The sequence below is a fragment of the Fukomys damarensis genome, unplaced genomic scaffold (assembly GCF_012274545.1).
Source record: "Fukomys damarensis isolate Sample0158 unplaced genomic scaffold, DMR_v1.0_HiC HiC_scaffold_35, whole genome shotgun sequence".
Lineage (NCBI taxonomy): Eukaryota > Metazoa > Chordata > Mammalia > Rodentia > Bathyergidae > Fukomys > Fukomys damarensis.
This window is the reverse complement of record NW_022900947.1, coordinates 29,431,292-29,450,280: the sequence shown is the minus strand read 5'-3', so window position 1 is coordinate 29,450,280 and position 18,989 is coordinate 29,431,292. Positions and strand designations below refer to the sequence as shown.

Here is an 18,989-nt window from a genome sequence, read left to right as displayed (position 1 = left end):
GTTAGTATCATAATAAAAAGGAAATATATTGTTTTGTCTGCTTGAGCTTCCCTTACCTATTAAAGGAAGATATACTATTCCTAGAGAAAGGTAAAAGAACTGGAAAATATTGAAAAAAAATTCTAAAATGTTTGTAGATAATAACAACAGCAACAAGAAGTAAATATTATTATCATCATATTTTCAAAATACTTTCTGGGAGATGAGCTCCAAAAAATGTTTTATATGAAAAGAATCTTGTAGTTGGGTTCAAAGTCTACATGCTGCCCTGGAAGGAGCCTGAGTAAACTTCAAGGTAAGGCTGGGAATGAAAATCTGTAGTGAGAAAATGGAAAGTGGTATTGATTGGATGAAATCTTGTAATTAGTACAGTTCTCTTGTTTTTCAATTGGCATTTCCTGCTACAAGATGCCCCCAAATATCCATGGTCCAGGCTTTTATAGATCTAGATGCAAACCACCCAGGGCCCTAGATGATCGTTTATTCATGTCAGACAAGGGTACTAGATCAGTGTGATTGTGAGGAAAAAAAAAATAGGAGCAATGACTCTCCTGGCTACATTCATCGTACATGTTCCTTTGTTTCTAAATCTCTCCTGCTGTTATTGGGCTAAATCACAAGGATATTTCCCACCTAAGAAACCTCACCTGGCCTGAGACTGCTCCTTTGATAATTCCCATGTCTTTATTCTCAGAAAGGTTGACTGCAGTGCTACTGATCCAGCCTTCCTTAGCCACCCTCCATTAATCATGGCTGGCAGGAGATACCAGAGGGTCATGGGTAATTGAATTCCAGCCAACCTTCAGACCTAATTCAGATCAACCCTTGACCTCTTTCCTGACCAAATCTGCTGCCAGGGCTAGTCAATAAATATTGTTTTTAAATTCAAAGAAACCTTTTGCAAGTGCCTACTACCCATTAGCTTTGTAAGAGATGTATCCATTATCTCACCTCTTTCATTCATTCTGTCCACACTTCCCTGGAACCCAGACACAAGGAATTAACAGATAGTAGAGAGGAGAGTAGGGTCATCTCGAGGTCAGTGGAGTAGGGAAACGTGTGCTTGCCAGACACCCTGACTTCCCATTATTGCACAGATAGATCTTCAGCATCGACAGAAAGCCCGAAGCCCTCTCCACATAGGAAAATGGATGAGAAGCATTTTCTCTGCTCTCAGAGAGAAGCTGTGCTTTCCAAAGACTCCTATTCAAGCTCTCACTCTGTCATATTAGATGTGGAATATCAGGTATGTTATGTCACTTCTGTGGGGCTCAGGGTCCTTATCTGTGATGTGGAACACTTGTGGGTGTGTGAGGAGAGCTGGTTACATCACTGACCTGGTGGGAATCTGGGGAGAATTTGGAGACTGAGATAATGGATTGGGAAGCTCTTGGTAAACTGTAAGGCTCCTCACACCTGGGAGATTATTCCACACCTCTCGGTTAAAACTCCAACCAGCAGTCAAACCTGTAAACAGAGACTGGGGAACAAAGATTTAGACAAACAGTGCACACTCTAATTGTAAAGAAGTTTGGGCAGAATTGTCTCAAGAAATCTTCTTTATTTTGTTTGATGAGTCTTTGGATCACCTTCATGCCTACAGAGTGTACACATGATCTTGATTTTGATGCCAGAATGCTTTTGAGGTATTTCCCCGTTTCCAGAAAATGCAGCCCTTACTTCCTCCTTCAAGATGAGGCCACGCCACACTCCACCTCCTATTTCTCATCCCCAGATAGTTTAAAACCAGCTCACGAGGGGGGTGGGGTGGGGGAGCTGTGAGTGTTCCACTGTCACCAACCCTCCAACCCATAATGAAGATAGCACTGAATTGCTACAAATAATATTCTTGGCAGCGATATCTATTTTTTTTTTTTTTAAGTAGTGATGAGGCAAGGTTGTATAGAGGTTTGTTCAGGGAAAAAAATGTGCTTGAATAATTTACTTTCTCATTTTAATTCCAAAATGACGTGAGGCCCCCAAAATATACCAAGTAGCATGGGGACCCTGAGTAGCCCAGAGAGGCTGTGTTTAAGTGGCAGTGCTAATGGCATTATTTAAAGCTTCTGGATAGGTGCCTGCTGCTAGAGACCCAGGCAAAGATGAGGTATCATGGGAGGTAAATACTAAAGCAGAGACCTTACTGTTTATTTTCCTTGCTGCTGTGTAATCTCCTCCACTATTTAACTTCATTAGCATCCCTGCTGTCCTGGGGCCACACAATTTCACTTAAAAGATAGAAATTAAATAACACAAACCCACATGTAATTGTAAACAAAGCTGTGGGAGATGTGGGTTGGGATTCTTTTGCTACTATAGTTGGTGGCAAACAAGTGTTTCCTTTTACCTTATTATCTTCTCTCTTATAATAATGAGAGCAACATTTGCCAAATGCTCACAGTGGACCATACCTTGTGTGGAGTCTTTTGTATACATTGTTCTATTTATTTCTGCCTACAACAATTCGATGAATTGAGTATGGGTAAGGGAAACTGTGTGTCAGAGAGGTGAAGTCCTCAAGGTCAAATGACTTATGAGCTATGGATGAGGGTTTCAACCCTGGTAGATTGGCCCCAACTGTTTCCAGAAAAATCATGAGACCACACAAGTGCCAACATCTCCAGTCTAGACTGTTATCGATGGGGCTAGGCAATTTAATTGCCTCCACAGCTGCCGGTGCTATCTTTATTAAAATGACTGCCAAATCTCCCATCTGGTCTTTGGTTCAGTTTTGTATTTCTGTTTTATTGAGAAAGTATTTGCATTCAAGTCCGTGTGGTCAAGACAAGGCTTTTGAACTCATCCCTGAAGGCCTTCGCCTTGGACAAGTTCCCAGTCCTCTTTGGCCAATCTGTAAGCAATCAATGTCTTCCCAGTCTTATCATCATGAAAACTACATACAGGAAAGCCTGAAAAAGTATTTCAGTGCACATCTGTCAAGCCTTCCCCAAATTTAACAACTGTTAACATTTTCCCAGATTTGGTTTATGAATCAATCAATCTTTTTATCCATTTTTCTTTTTGAACCACTTGAATGTTCTTTTCAGAACTCATATCACTTTAGCCCTAAATACTTCAGTATGTATCTCCTAAAAATAGAAAATGTTTCCTATGTGACCATATGTGGCTGCTATATCAGACCTGAGAAAATTAACATCATTATATCATCTACTATCCAGTATAATCGTAGTAATTTCTTAACTGTTCCCCAACTATTTTTGTAGCTTTTTTAAAAGTTGCATGTAATAGATTGTTAGTGTTGTAAAACTAGAAGCTCCTTAAGAATGTCGTTTTTTGGATGATTCACTTGTTTTCTATTCATAAGGGTCTCTACTAGTCCCTGTGGTCTGCCCTCAACCATCCGTAAACTGTACTCCAGAATTTCTACAGGGAGGAGCTTGAGAAGGGAAGTAATATGGTTACAAGGAGTAGGAGTAAGTGGTCATTTGCACAAGAAAACACTTAAATAACAAACAGACTGTTAATTTATTTGTCGTGGATGTTGCCCTATGGTTGTCTTTCCTGTAGAAGAGATGATAAATGGTACCTGGAATAGTGTGGACTCTGAACAAGCTTTGCTTCTTCCAAGCTGTGTGACTCTGAACAAGTTGATCTGTTACTTATCATTTGGAAAATGTGGTGTGTTAATAATGGAATATAATTCACAGAGTTGTACTGCAACAAATTAGTGAAGCTGAGAGGAGAAGATCCACATGTGGCAGCCATTATCATTATAGATATTTTTCTTCCACCTTCTAACAACTTTCTTCTCTGGTCACTTCCTGGAACTGAAGCCTCTAACACTTCTGGCCCTCTGATAATTTTCCACCTTTTCCTTTACTTTGTGTTCAATTTATTTTGGTTGGCCAGGGAACGTTTGGTTTGTCTTCATCCTCTTTCCTCTCTCCAATCCCCTGTTCTTTTTCACAGCCAAATTAAAAAACAAAACAAAACAAAAAAAACATTTGATTGTATTTTCTTCTGTTGGATTGTGTCTAGGTCAGCTTCCTCCCTTTTCATATGGAGGCACAGATTCATCCTTTAACTTAAAATAAAGTTAAATTTGTTGCTTCTAATCCTGCACTTTCCTGCTGGAGTGACCCCTAAAGCTCCTTGGCCCCCATCGATCCATCCATCCATCCACTCAGCCACTGATATTCTTCTGGGCCTCATGAGTAACAGTACCAGCTAGAGACTGAAGATACAGTGGTGAACTAGACATAGTCTTGCCTGTGTGAAAATAACCAATTACTCAGAATGAATCTACACTGCAGTTAGAAACCAGCTGAACCAGATAATTCTGGACCCTCCCTATACCTGGACCACATATGAGAATCTGGTAGTGGTTGAAGGGAATGCTAAGTGATCACTTTCTCCAATAGGGAATTTTCTATTGTTTTGAAATTCCTGTTATTAGAGTACCACTATAGCAGCGAGAATCATTTCCTGCAAGTTCTTGAAACATTTCTAGAATCATTTGAAGTGTTAGCTATAACTGACTACTCCTCTATTTCCATAAAAGTACATAACCGTTCTTGAAACAAGTTCTTCATCTGAAGAATGGGGGCAATGATAGTACCCACAGTATAAAGTTGTTATAAATATAAAATGAGTTAGTATTAGTCAAATGCTTAGAATGCGATGTGGATGTATGTGTTTGATGAAGAAACAAAACTAAGGTTGTTGAGAGATTATGATGGAGTCGGTCATAAGAGAATGGGACCCAGAGCAGGTGAGCTTTGCGGGGTAAGGAAAGAAGGATGGGAGTGTGAGGCCTGACTTAGGCAGCAGACAAGGCAGAATCACTTGAAGAAACTCTGGAGAGAACAATGAAAGTCAAAGATTAACTTTGACTAATTCATAATTTAAAACAAAAAAAATTGACCTCATCCACTGCCTTTACTCTGAGTTCTGGACTCAAAGCAACCTCTTCCAAAACAAACACAGCATCATTTGGTGTGTACTGGCAAAGAAACTTGATGAGGGACAATTCTCCATGGGTCTCTAGTTTCGGTATATCTTGTGACCACCTTTGTTCTACAGTGTCTTTTCAAGAATGTTTGTACAGTAAACAGTTTTGGGAGAGAGAGGTACTCCCTCCAGAGCAAAGGGCAGAATGTTTACTGCCATTATAAAAAATCTCAGATTCCCTGAGTTCAGCTTCCTATCTGCAACAAAACTCCTTGTGGGAAAAGAAGTTGCCTGGCCCTCTTCTCATTAACCTGCAGGTTAGGTCAGAGCGCTAACAAATGCTGATGCTCTGGTTGCTGTAAATTATAAGCTATACTTCATCTCTGGCTAGAGTCTCATGTCTCTTTCCTCATGCAGAAAACTGTGGCAGACTAACATGTTAACTTGCAAGTAGGGTAAAGTTTCAGCTCTGACTTCACATTTTCTGACAACTGCTACATTCCGAATTTCACCCATGCTCACAGCTCCTTGCTAGGGCTAGCAGTCCAGTGCGGTTCTTTGAGAATGAGAGTGATCATGGCTTATGCCACATGATCCTGCTAATTGGACAAGGGAAAGCATATCAACCAAAGGTAACATATAGGACGGCAGTGATGAGCCACAGAGGGCTGTTTGTTACCATTGAAAGCTCTTGAGAGTTTCATCGTCACTGCTAGAGGCCAACTAGTGGCCCATGAATTTGTCTAATGTGCAAGCTTTGCCCATTGGTGGTAAGTGGACCAATCAGATCCTCTGTTTCAGGAATTTGAATTCATAACACAAACAAAGTGTCTGTTATAGTAGTATGAGCAGCCATGGAAAGACTCACAGAGGCAGAAGCAAACAGTGGCTGAGCCTCTGAGCCCCCAAATACTGGAATAACAAGGAATCTCTCTGCCAGTAAGACCAGGAGAAAACCTTTGGGAAAACTTCTCTCTAATGCTCAGACTATGGTACAATGTCCCTGAGCCTTGACCTCAAACTTGTTATGCCTTCAGCCTTCCTTTTCATGACTCTTGATTGCTCATCAATTTCCATTTTCTTTAGGGCCTGGCAAAGAGGCTGAAAGAGGTGCCCATTTCCCTTACGTGCAATAAAGGGAAAGATCTCACTATTAAATAATGCAATTATTACCGCCTCCCTGATCCTTCCTTTTTTTGCTTACCCATCCAGGTCCTCATCTAGAAATGGACCCCTATTCATTTGTCATCCAGGTCTCATCTGCACCCTCTCTTACCCCAGCTCCTCTGGAATTCAGGTCTATGTGCCATTTGAACAAGAACACAGGTTGTCCATTTGACCTCCTACAAAATGGGCCTACTTGTGACCAAAGGCTGAGAGAAAAGAAAGCACAAGACAACTTCTCCTCTAGGGTTTCCTGCTCCCTTTCTAAGCTTAAAAGCATCCCTATTTGCTGACTCCTCAATGGGTATAGATTTAAAGTGTCTCCATTTCTTGTCCTTTCCTCTCTTCCTTTTACTTTAATCCCTCTCTGTGTCATCTCTGGCCTCTTGAACACTTCCTCATGCTTTCTTCACTGATGGGGATTGAACACATCCCCACTTGCTACCCAGGAATGGCTCGTAATGTGCACTGGATCGTTGCAAATTCCAGACTCTTTTATTCCACACTTCCTTTTCTGGAGATCTCTACCCCTCTCTCCCATACTGCATCTTTCACTCTTAAGGTAATTGTGGGAAGAATCTAGAAGAAGACAAAAGTATATTAAAGAGCATAGTTTTCTTTTCCTAAATCATGGGCTTCTCTTCCACGAGCATTAGATCTTACCTCTGTCATCAACATTCAGATTTAGAGTTGGGTGATTATGGTTTGATCTGTTGTATAGAATTTGAGGATGATATGAACACATTGCTGTGGCCAAAATATGTCTTTTTAAGTTGGTGTGGCTCTTGAAGTATGAGTTAGTTGAGTCAGTTTGGACAGAGAGGGGACAACAATTGAAAACCCACACATGTGGCAAACTCTCGGAGGGATGAAAGTGGGAGGAAGCAGACAAGATGACACTGTCACTGTCAAGCAGTAAGGTAGATAAGGTCCCTGGACCATTAGCAAGACCCAGATCACATAGCAATCAGGATTTAGAAATAGGCAGAGCCGTTTAAAAAAAACACATAAGACCCAAATTTATGAATTTGTAAAGTTGCACAAATTATGTGCAGCACTGTAAAAACACTAGGAGATATATCTGGAAAATTAATAGACCAAAAATCACCCATAATATTGCTACTAAAATGCTGTCAACAGTTTAGTATATATCCAGCTTTCTTTTAGATATGTATTTCTATTTTACATGCACACATATGTGGAGACATATTGCACATTCTCTTGTATATTCATTTTTATTTTTGTTTATACAGTCCTATGACTAAAAAGTATATATTCACAACATAATTTTAAATGGCTCCATGACTTTCCATTGTATGGATGGCCTCTAAGTTATTTAAACTACTGTCTATTTAATCCACTTAGGTTGTTTTCAATATCAGACTTTTTTGTTCTTATGAAGCATGCTGTAGTGCACATCTTTGCTGTACTTCACTGAAAAGTTGTCTATCTCCTTGAGATAAGTTTCTAGAAAGAGAATTTCTAGGTCAAACAGCATGCAACTGATTAAAGTTTAGGTATGCACTGCCACAATGCCCTCCAGGAAGTTTCAGTCAATTTATAGTCCTATCAGCAAACAGATTGGATTTTTGAGCAAAGGTTTTAGACCAAGCTCTATTTTAAGGAGGAGTTTGAGAATCACTTCCTGCTAAAAATCACAAGCTATCTTAATCTATGGGCAGAACAGAAAGCACTGTTGCTATGAATAGCTCTTCCTTGATGCTGTGGCACAGGTGAGATCTACCACAAGGAAAGGAATATCCTCATGTATGTGGTCATAAAAGACATGTTCATGAACAACACCAAAGACTTATAGTTTTCATACTTTTAAACAAAAAACCCAGTGCAAGAATTCTGGGTCAGAAACAGAAGTTAGCTTAGGTATGTGTGTTCCAGTTTTTATTATTGCTAAATAACAAATTACCATAAATCTAATGATTGAAGACAATACACATTTACTATCTCACTGTTCTTATGAGTCATGCATCCCCTAAGCTTAGATTGGTCCTTCAAGGCTGCAAGGAAAATGTCACCCAAGGCTTAGTTCTTAACCTATAATGTCCAGCTAGGGGAAGGTGTGCTTTCAAGCTCCTTTAGTGTGTAATGATTTGTTTCTTTGCAACTGTAGAGCTCAGGGAAGTTCGATTCCTCAAAACCATTAGTGAGAGCAAGACTTTAAAGTCAATCTTCTACCAAGATCCAGTCTTACATAACACCGTGGAGTCAGGGGAGTGATATTCTGACAATTTTTCCATATTCTATTGGTTAAGGCAAATCACAAGTCCTAACTCACTCAAGTGGAGGGAATTAACAAGGGTGTGAATTCTAGGAGGCAAGGATTATGGAGGTATATGAAAGCTTGTTCATCATAGTAAACAACTCGCAAATCTCTCTTTAGAGTATTTTCCACATGAGTAATCAAGGAAGCTGAAAAATTGGAAAAATGTAAAATCAGAAACGCACTGACTGAAAAAACTTAATTCCATGTCTTTCCTTTCAAGTGAAGGCAGTAACACAGCATGCTATAAGCAATATTTGGCATATGATAAATGTGACATCTTCAAAGTTATCCCCTAGACCATGTGTTTTATGTTTTCTTGGGAATTCATTTGTACATCTGTATGACTAAATTATTTTCTCTTAATTTTGTCTTGTGGAATGAGGTGGCACATCACCAAACCCACGTCACGATGACCACAGTTGAGACATTTTCCATGTGAAATTGTGCAGCTATTCTTATGTCTGTAATTACTATGTCTCCCCAAAACCTAGCCCTGAGTCTTCACAACCTTTCAAAAACTTTAAAAAATACAAAAAGGCGCAGACAGTTAAAAACATCTTTTAAAAACATAGTATGAATCATGTTATTAAAAAGAAACATTAGGAATTCCCTTTTCATGTCCACATTTTTATCTTCCTTTTTTAACCACTCAGGAGGGACACTGTTCTATTACTTCATATTTTTCAATTTAGTTCAGTTAAGTATTTCCTTAATTGCAAGGTATCTGTGATGCAGTTTTTTCTTCAGAAAACATTGTGGTACTTGACAGATTTGCTTATCACTGCTAATAATTAGTATTATTTCAGATAGCATCATAACCTGAGAGGAGAGGAAGAGGAAAAAATGCCTCTTAAATACTTAATCCTAGTTCCCTGTCTTTCTCCAAATGCTTCCCTTCCTGGAATTACAGATAGAGCAAAACAAACTGTGATGGTCTATGGGTAAGTAATAAATCACTGAAAAGATGTGGTAGCTATATTCATTCAAGAAATACTGAAAACACATTAAGTTTTGTTGTGTGTACATACTGTGAAGATGGTGACAGGTAGTGTTCAGTTTCCTCCTCGCTTCCCTGATGAGCTCATAGCCCAGTCTCAATCTCTAAAGAAAAGAAGAAGCTTGGCATCAAGTTAGCCTGAGAAGAGCTGACAGGGAAATAGAATTACATTTGTGTAGGGGCAGGAGGATAGGGTAGTTTGAACTCAGTCAAAGACTGTGTTTTGAGTGTTGTGCTCTTCTTTGACAGGAGAGGTGAAAGAAGAACTAAGGAGAGAAAACAGTGATTCTTGGATAACAGAGGTCCTTGGGTTAAAAATTGCACAGGGCTTAGGGTGGCTAGAGAATGGTGGGTAGGGACAGGCTGGGGATTTTTAGTAACAGTTATTCCATGTTTCATACTTGGGCCCTTTAAATGCTAGAGGGTGTGATTACTGTTGTTTTCACTTAATCTCAGAGTATTTAAATATTATATCATTCCAATGTATTTTGAGCATGTATTAGATCCCTAGAACTGCTATAACACAGTTCCACAAACTGCCTCCAAACAACAAAATATATTGTCTCACATTTTTGATACTCAGAAGTCTGAAATTATGCTCTCACAGACCCTAAGGAAGTCTTTCTGTTATGGTTTGTATCTGTATATCTCCTCAAAGCCTCATGCAGTCATAGGTGGGGATTTTTGGAGGTGGCTGGATTTAGGGTGTGTAGTACTGGGATCAAGGATGTGATTGTGGGATTGATTCATAGCATTTTGCTAGGGTTAAGACTGCTCCATCCTGGCTGTGAGTGCTACCCATCTTAGGGTGGGTAACCTGGATAAGATATAAGGGACAGAAAGAGGGTTGTCCATTGTCACTTACTGCTTGCTACCTTCTGCCTTCTTCCTGCCATGAACAGTTTCTTTTCTGTGATGCCCCTCTGCCATGCCACCCTGCCTTAGAGCCAGCCAACTATAAACTGAAACTTCTACAAACTATAACCCAAATAAACCTTTCCTCCTTTAACTTTGAGTGTCAGGCATTTTGTCTCAGCCATGGGTAAAGGAGCTGAGATATATTCCTTACCTCTTCCTAAGCTTTGAGCAGTTATTGATATTTCTTGGTTTGCAGGGGTATCATTCCATTCTCTACCTCTGTTATCACATGCAGGGTGTGTGTGTGTGTGTGTGTGTGTGTGTGTGTGTGTGTTCTGTTCTTATAAGGATACTATATTTAAGGAGTACTAATCCATATTGCTTTGACTAACTGCATCTGTAAAGAACCTTGTCTGTTGCTATAATAAAATAGCTGAGACTGGGAAATTTATAAAAGCAAATTTATTTGGTTCACATTTCTGAGTTAAGAAAGTCTAAGAACATGATGGTAACTTTGGTGAGGGCTTCATAATATTCACAGAAATTGAGAGAGGTAAGTGAGCACCCACAGAAGAGATGAAACACAAGGGAAAGACTCACTTTATTACAACTGCTCTCATGGTAACTGATCCAGTCTCATGAGAGAACTCACTCACTGGAGAAAAGCATTAATCTCTCTCAACAACCTAATCACCCTCTAAATGCCTCACCTTTCACCATAACCAAAATAGCAATCAAATTTCAATATGAGTTTCAGAGGGGACAAACCATGTTCAAATTATAGCAACCCTGTTTGCAAATAAGATCATACTCTGAGGTTCCTGGTAAATGAGAAAGGGGGAATGCTATTTAACCCTGTACAAAGTGGAATACTCTGTCTCTCACACACACACTCACTCACACACACACACACACACACACACAATTAAAACTACTATCCAATTAATTTAGTCTTTATAATCTAATGAGTTAGACTTGGAGACAAAGCCAGTGGAATTTCAGCTGGGAAAGTAACTGATCTGAAATAGTTGACTTCTCTAGTTTTTCTGAGCCAGCAAACTTGATCTTAAACAATAGCTCTTTCTGCTGACTGTATTCTTTAAGCTATTCTTCCTACACATCTCCTCTCTCTCTCTCTTTCTGTGAGTGTGTGTGTGTGTGTGTGTGTGTGTTTGTGTGTGTGACTAAGGTTGTTTACATCTGTACCTCCAACACATGCAGACAATGTAATTTTTCTCTTCTATTTGGGAGAAGAAAACCCTATCCCCATTGGTGAAAGGCACCACACAGATGTCGGGTGTTGCAATGCATTTGTCAGGGTTGTCAGAAGCAGTGTGCATCAGAGGGTGGACTGGAAAACCAGGGGCTACTGGGCTTCGTGTCATAGGGATTCAATTCAGGAAGGGATTCAGAGGACAGTGACAAAGGAACATGACTCCAGAACTTAACAACTTCTTCTTGTCCTTAGTTGAGGAGGTCTTAGAAGAACTCACTCATCACACGACAAAGATGTCTTTGGTCCACATTTTGCTTTGTCAAGGGCTCTGTACAATTCAGGGCATATAGAATGCAGTATCGGGATTAGTCACACTGGGTTCTGATGTGCAAAGAAAATGTACTTTCTTAACTTTTTATAACTGATCCATGGTCCTTAAATGTCCCCTAACAGCCACACTGTGACTAATGGGAAGTGCTGGAAGGACTGAAATTTAGTCCAACCTAGTAAACTCAGGCTGTTCCAGTAAGTTGTCTCCTTGGGGTGAGTCAGCTTTTCCAGTTTACACCATTCTTCCTGTTCCTCTCCAAGATGGGTTCCGGGCCTGTGAAGGCTCAAGGACTTTGGGTTATTGAGGAGAGGGAGGCTTCTTGGGAGGCCTGTGTGAGCCAGCTGGCATTTCTGGGGTGGTTGGGCTGCTCTTAGCTCAACTGTATGCAGGAGTTCACTACTGAAGTATGCAGCTGGGGCACTGTGGCATGTCTTCTCCTGGTTTGGACAGGCTCAAGGTCTTCTTTGCTGACTCAGGCTTGCCACAGACCTCACTGATGCTCTGGATTCTCTGAGATCCAGGGGAATTCCTTCTCACGTCCACAAGCATGGCAAGGCAATCCTTCCCTCTAGGGCTTGGGGACAGGACTGGCTGGGTCTCAAGAAGACGGAGTTTGGGGCTCCAGTGGTCCCATTCCTGGCTTCTCCATTCTATTTTAGTTATTTGGTCTGGACCAGGATAGGGTCCTGAGAATTATGCAAATATAGGACAGATGATGCCTAACTCATGGTAGTTTAAGATCTTTTACTTTAGGATGGTGCAAAAGCAATACATATTCAACAAACAAACTTCTTCAATTTTTGGATTTTGATCTTGTCCTGGTCTAGCAATATGCTGAGTGATACTTCCTGACAACCCTGGGCAGTGGCACTCACCCAGCTCCCTGTCAGCCGGATGATCACCAGGGCAAACTTACCAAGACTTTATGGTGAACTGCATAGCTAAAGTGTGATGTTTGGTAAGTTAGTTGTATAAATTCATTTTTTACTTAATGATATTTTAACTTATGATATGATTATCCAGTGTAACCCTATCCTAAGTCCAGGAGCATCTGTATGCATTGCTGTGCTACCCTGGATAGCTTGCTTCTCTGAATCTCCAGGGGACAGCAGATACTGGAGGTGCCATAAAGTTTTAAATGTAAAAAAGAGAACAGCTGGGAATAAAGTATGGAAGAGAAAAGACAAATAGGATATGCAGCATTCAGCTCTTGACCAACACCACCAAATAGAACTTTCCACAATGATGGATCTGTGTCTGCACCGTTCACTGTAGTAACCATTAGGCACAGGTGGCTCGCCAGCACTTTAAATGTGATCAGTGCTTCTAAGGATCTGAAATTTTAATTCAATTTAATTTGAATCATTTAAAGTTAAATTTAAATGCTCACATGATGCTGGTGGCTATCACCAAAAGGCCCACATAAAATATGGATGTACAGAGCTGCATTGTGCCACTAACATCGTTTGGGTTGAGGCTTGGTTGGAATAAGAAGCGAGCCATACAGAATCTGGAGGCAGTACCGTCTGACCATGAAGAAGGCCATACAATTAAAGGCCCTATGCCTAAAGGGCTGGATGTGATTAGAGTACTATAATCTGCCGGGAGAGTACTCTGTGGAAGAAGGGGAGGGCATCCAAGTCAGAAATGGTACACTGGATTTATGAACCATCATCATAGAATGTTAGGAAATTTCAGCATTATTCTAAGTTCACTTAGGATAAAAGATGGGGTACCTGGTCCTCTCAGCAAAGAACAGATTAAATGGGAAGGTGGAAGCTGGGAGTTCATGCAGGAAGCTGCTGTAGTGGGACAAGTGTGAGGTCGTACTGGCAGGTGACTCAGCACGTGGTAATGCAGATAGAGAAAAGTGAATGGACTCAGAACATCTTTTTGGGTATAGCAAATAAACCACAGGTAGAGTGTATGGTGTTCCAGAAGACTAACAGCAGTGTGGTTTACTGAAATGAAAAAGTGGCAGGGGAGATAGGTGCAGGGGCACGGTCAAAAATTCTATTTTGGTTCTATTTAGGTATCAGAAGTGGAGGTGTTTGGATATAGAAATGTGGAACTCAGTGGCAAGGTTATGAGTAGTTCTATAAATATACATTGGATTCATCATTATAGAAAGTCATGCAATTGAGAGAGGCCAACTAAGAATTGCACTTTTACAGAAAGAAAAGGGCTAGGTCTGAACTCTAGGAGAACTGAGTATTTAGGATTTTTTTGTTGATTATTTACTGTGCACTTGTTCTTGGTCTGGACTTTCAGGTTGAAAAGTGCTTCCAACATCAGTACAAGACCGACCAACCAAAAACATTTCTTCTGCTAACCTGGGAAATTGACTGTGAGTTAAGATGGTAACTCTACAAAGAGCTCTAATAAAATCCAATTATACTACTTGCAAAGACCCATTACCATACATTCTGAAGCATCACATTGATGCTTCCTGGGGCATTTGCCATTCTTTTCTGGTGGATCTAGCATCTTTGATTCTCCTTACATTTGCAAAATTGCCTCATTTTATAGTTCCACCTTTCCTCTACAAATTTCACAGGAAGCCATCTTATGGAGTGATCTGGGACTTTCTTTCTTAGAGCACATTTTCCTGTCTGGTTTTCTGGCCATCCTGGAAGATTGTATGAGCTACTTATCATCCTTTAATAATTTTTTTGCTTTGCTAAACCAGTGTTGATCTTTGAGTTTTCCAAGAAACAGGCTCACAGAGATCTGTGTGTAGAAAAGATTGCGGGGGGGCGGGTAGGGGAGGTTCCTTCAGGATTAACATCTGTTAAAGGTAAGGAATGCAAGTAGGACATGAGATGGGGGGGCACTTAGCTGTGATGAGGCACCACTAGAATCTTCATCTAATCCTATGGGGAGCTCTAGAGCTGGGGGACCCTTTAAAGTTGCCCTGACTAAGTCAATGGGAATGGGATTTTTGTATCCCTCACCTTGTCCACAATCATTAAGCACAGACTGCCCTAAACAAGGGGCATGTCCATGGATGAGGTGACTCCCTTAGGCTGACAGCCACTCCTGGTCAGGGATGCAGTTGATACTTATCAACAGCACCCCCTATCTCCACCACAAGCTTTACAGTTTGCAGCCCATCATGATCCTGAATTCTAATAATGGTATTATGGCCACTTTCTTCACAGTTTGAATAAGAAATTGAAGCTCAGAAATATTGAATGAACTGCTAGAGAGAAGTGGAGATAAAACTCAAACCCTAGTCTGATATTAACAGTCTTTTTTTTCCCTGCATAGTATTGAACATTTCAGAGAACCAGTCAATCTATGTGATAGGCAGCCATATAAGAGCCCAATTAGGACTTGGAGAGATTTTTAAAATTTGGGGTCTTTTCTCAAGAGATATCAGCTTTACTGGAATTTGGGGCAGTGGATTCCAGCTGGGGCCACCATTTACAAAAGAACTTTGTCATGTCTTATATCTAGACAGCCTCCTAAAGCCTCATGCACTAATAAGTGGGGCTTTTCAGAGCTAGCGGGATCTATGGCATATAATCTTGAAAATAAGGGTGTGTGGTACTAAATTTTTCTACTGATTAGAACTAGACTAGTTCTAGTTGACACCACTTGAAAGGCTGGTAGCCTGAATAGAATAAAAGGGAAAAGCTGGATTCTTGCTGCTTGCTGCCTTCTGCCTGCTATGACATGAACTTTATCTCCTCTGTAGTGCTCCTCTGCCATGCCACCTTGCCATGGAGTCAGCTGACTATGGACTGAAACCTTTACAAACTCTAAGCTAAAATAAACCTTTCCTTCTTTACCTTTGAGTGTCAGGTATTTTGTCTCAATAATGAGAAAAGTAACTAAGACAAATCTTATCCTGTCCTGTGGCAAGTAAGGTGAAGGCCACTAAACAGTAACCAAAGCCCCATGCCAGATACTACCTGGTGTCGTTAGGAATCTATTCCTTCCCTCATTTATATTCCCTCCAAGGGTCTGCAAGGCAGTCAGGATCTGGTAAGTGTTAAATTCTGCTAGTGAAGTGCACTTCCATGATATTTGAAAAGCAGAAGAGAGGTGAGACTTTTCCTACAGCTGTCCTGTGGACATACAAGTGTCAACAAAATCAAATAGCACCAGCCAGACACGCCTTCCATTTTCTGGTCACCAGTCAGAAAGTGTTCTGACCTCCAGCTGCAGCTGCAATGATTGACCTTGAAACCAAAAGTCTGGCAGCCATCCCTTGATTTCTCCTTTATCCTTCCAAAAATTTGGAATGCCCTTAATTTCCCCTTTCTGATTGCAATACTTGTAATGGCATTCTCTTTCCTGTGTTGAACCCAAGCATGACACTAGTCAGCAAGTCCACTTTCCACACCCATACAGGATTAGGAGGTAACTGGAGGGAAAATGCTCTTTCCCCAGAGAGCAAATTGGAGAGGACCATAGAGTACACACGATTCCTGGGTGCTGAGGTGACTCCCTGGGGAAATTAAATAAATGAACTATAGAAATTAATGGGTTTTATGATGACATTTACTTTCATGCATATATTGTGCCTTGATTATGTGCATCTTCTCTTCCTCCCTCTCTTGGATGTGTGGGGAAAGGAACAGGAATGATAGAGGACAGGGACTAACCAGATATTAACCAAGGATACTTATACCCTTCTGTCCTTCCACCTCCACTCTCTTCCCTTTCCTGCTCCTCATTAGTCTGTCTGCTAATTGTGTCTTAAATTGGAGCCTTGTTTTGCTGCATGGATTGTAATACTCAACCTTTATGACTCTGAAACTCAGCCCCACCATAAACATGTTCTGTATCTTTTTGATCCAACATCCTACTGTCATAGGAAGATAAGATATGAAATCTCACCAGAATACTTCCTGGCCCACTGTTATCAAAAGCTCATCTAATGAAGCAGATGCTCAGGAGCCCATGACCATTGGCAATTAGTCAACTATCAAGTCAAAATTGGAGGCACCAAAAAAGCAGAATGAACAGAAGAAGAATGCTCTGTGGGTCATAACCCCTACCTCTGAAGAATATAGGAAAAGCAGTGGGCTTTTAGATATCAAGTCACTTGAATTTATGGCCATCAATAGAAAAGACTTTCCTCAGAGACATCATTTATAGAGTTGAAAAAGGTGAAAACTGCAGAGCATTTTGCTCTTCATATTCAAGCATGAAATGGATATTCAAGGACAGCTTGCCCACAAATGCAGAACCTGGGAACCAGAATATGCTATGAACTATTGACTGAATGCTACACAAGGTAGGGAGAGACTAAAGTAATATGCAGTCACCTTTGTTTTTATTTTATTTTATTTTTTAAACAAGAATCACTATATCAGTTTCTACTCATTAGTCTTTCCACATTCCAGGCAACAGCTGGTCTCATTTTACGCCTGTGAGTACAATAAGTTCTAGTAAATCCTGTGTAATAGATGTATTCATATGCTCCATCCTTTTTAACAATCTCTTAATTAGGGGCCTGTCCTTTTAAGCAAAGCATTTATGTAGTTACTTTATTACATTTGACTGCAGTGTTAGCGTCAATAGACTTAATATAATTTTATGAGTTTTTAAAAAATTGCTATATAATGAAGAGAACTTACTTTATCATCAATATAGACTTATTCCCCTGGACATTTAAGAGCTGTTGGTACAGAGGCTTATGAATTGCTGTTACGAAGGAAAGATCCTAAAGATGTGGTAGATGGATCTGGATCTGCCATTTATTAGCTTAAATCTGGAGCTTCAGTTTCCTTGTTCATAAAATTAGGGCACTGTCTTCTTTGCCTACCTCATGGAATAATGGTGAACCTGAAGAAAAAATTTGCTAGTGAAAGGGCATGATCATTTTGTGCATTCCTAGAGCTATTACTCCTTATTATGAGAAAATCCTTTCCCTGTGGAGCACCCCTGTGGAGATGGTGCCTGACGTTAGAGAATAAGGTAGACTTAGTCTTTCAGGATGCATGATTGGTGGAGAGCAAAGAGAGCGTGGATGGTTTAGAAAAAATGATGGGCATAAGGAGAGATCAGAGGAGGGTCCAGGGCATTTTGAGGATGAGGGAAGAGGGCCAGGAGCAACAAAGGACAGGTATGGGGTTAATCAGGTATGGTTCCTGTTGACATTCTGGTATATAAATCTGTGCCTCCTTTTCCTTTATTCCAAGTTGTTTTCCAGGTTTCTTCCCATCCAGCCTCTCCCTAAACCTCGTTCTTACATTAAAAATTAGAAAATTCTTCTCTTCAGCAAATGAATCTTCTGCACTCAAGAGTACTAGGATTTCATTTATCAGAGTTATATATCCTCTTCCTCTTTAAACATCAATGAAATGAACTTAAATGATATCAGGCTTCAGTTATTCACACACAACATAGTAACGTTTATGAGCTGTATAATTTCCAAATTTTAAGGCAAAGAACTATGAAGCCACTCAGAGTATCTTTTGAATAACACTGTATCACCATTACTGTGATATACATTTGTGTCATTTTTCTTTATCATTATGCATTATAGAGCCAAAGGAATATCGGTAACTTTTTTAAATCACTGAAGCGAAATCCACTGTGTTGTCCAAGATAGGTTCAATCAGAAAACTCAATTATGCCAAGCCCAGCTGTTTTACCTACTTCTTTTAAATATATCAAAGTTTCAGTGCATTCTAAAGTATATAGGTTTGGAAGTGGCAGTAATAGAATAAAAAGATAAATGTACTTGGAATCAGAAAACATAGAGTTGAATCCAATTTTCACACTACAGCTGGAGAAGTTTGAGCAAGTGGCTATTGGGTCTTGTAGCATCTACTTTGCAAAGCAAGGCCCAAATGTGATGTGGATGAAAAGCTTTGGAAAAATTGATTTTAAGGCCTTTATCGATTATATGTTATGGTCAAGGCCAAATATCATTATTTACTGGTACCTCATTGATATTAGAAAATCTCAAATGTTTTCTTGTTTTAAATACTGATTTACAAACTTCCTAGCTGCAAATCAAGGTGGGTGGGAGCCATTCTTTCCTTCTTGGCTTCCTTCCCTACCTGTCCCACTTTAATATTTAATTTAATAGCTGCCATGCCCTTCTTGGCTGACCTCTCAATTAAGGATCAAAACAGAGTCTTACTGCCAATTTCAATCCATCTATCTGTTATACAAATATGGAAGCTTTTACACATCCCAGTACCGTCCTGAGAATCTGTACCCTGAGAATATGTAAAGAGAAATGTGGAGTAGTTTTGTACCTTTGTGT

At 40.1% G+C, this 18,989-nt stretch overlaps 1 long non-coding RNA gene across 1 annotated transcript; it reads left to right on the top strand.

The window, feature by feature from the left end:
• The first annotated feature begins 1,042 nt into the window (after positions 1-1,042).
• On the top strand, positions 1,043-17,002 carry LOC104862873. The gene is made up of 4 exons (XR_780439.1): positions 1,043-1,246; positions 12,586-12,716; positions 14,030-14,105; positions 16,584-17,002. It is a non-coding gene; the product is annotated as an uncharacterized LOC104862873 (long non-coding RNA).
• The last annotated feature ends 1,987 nt before the right edge of the window (positions 17,003-18,989 follow it).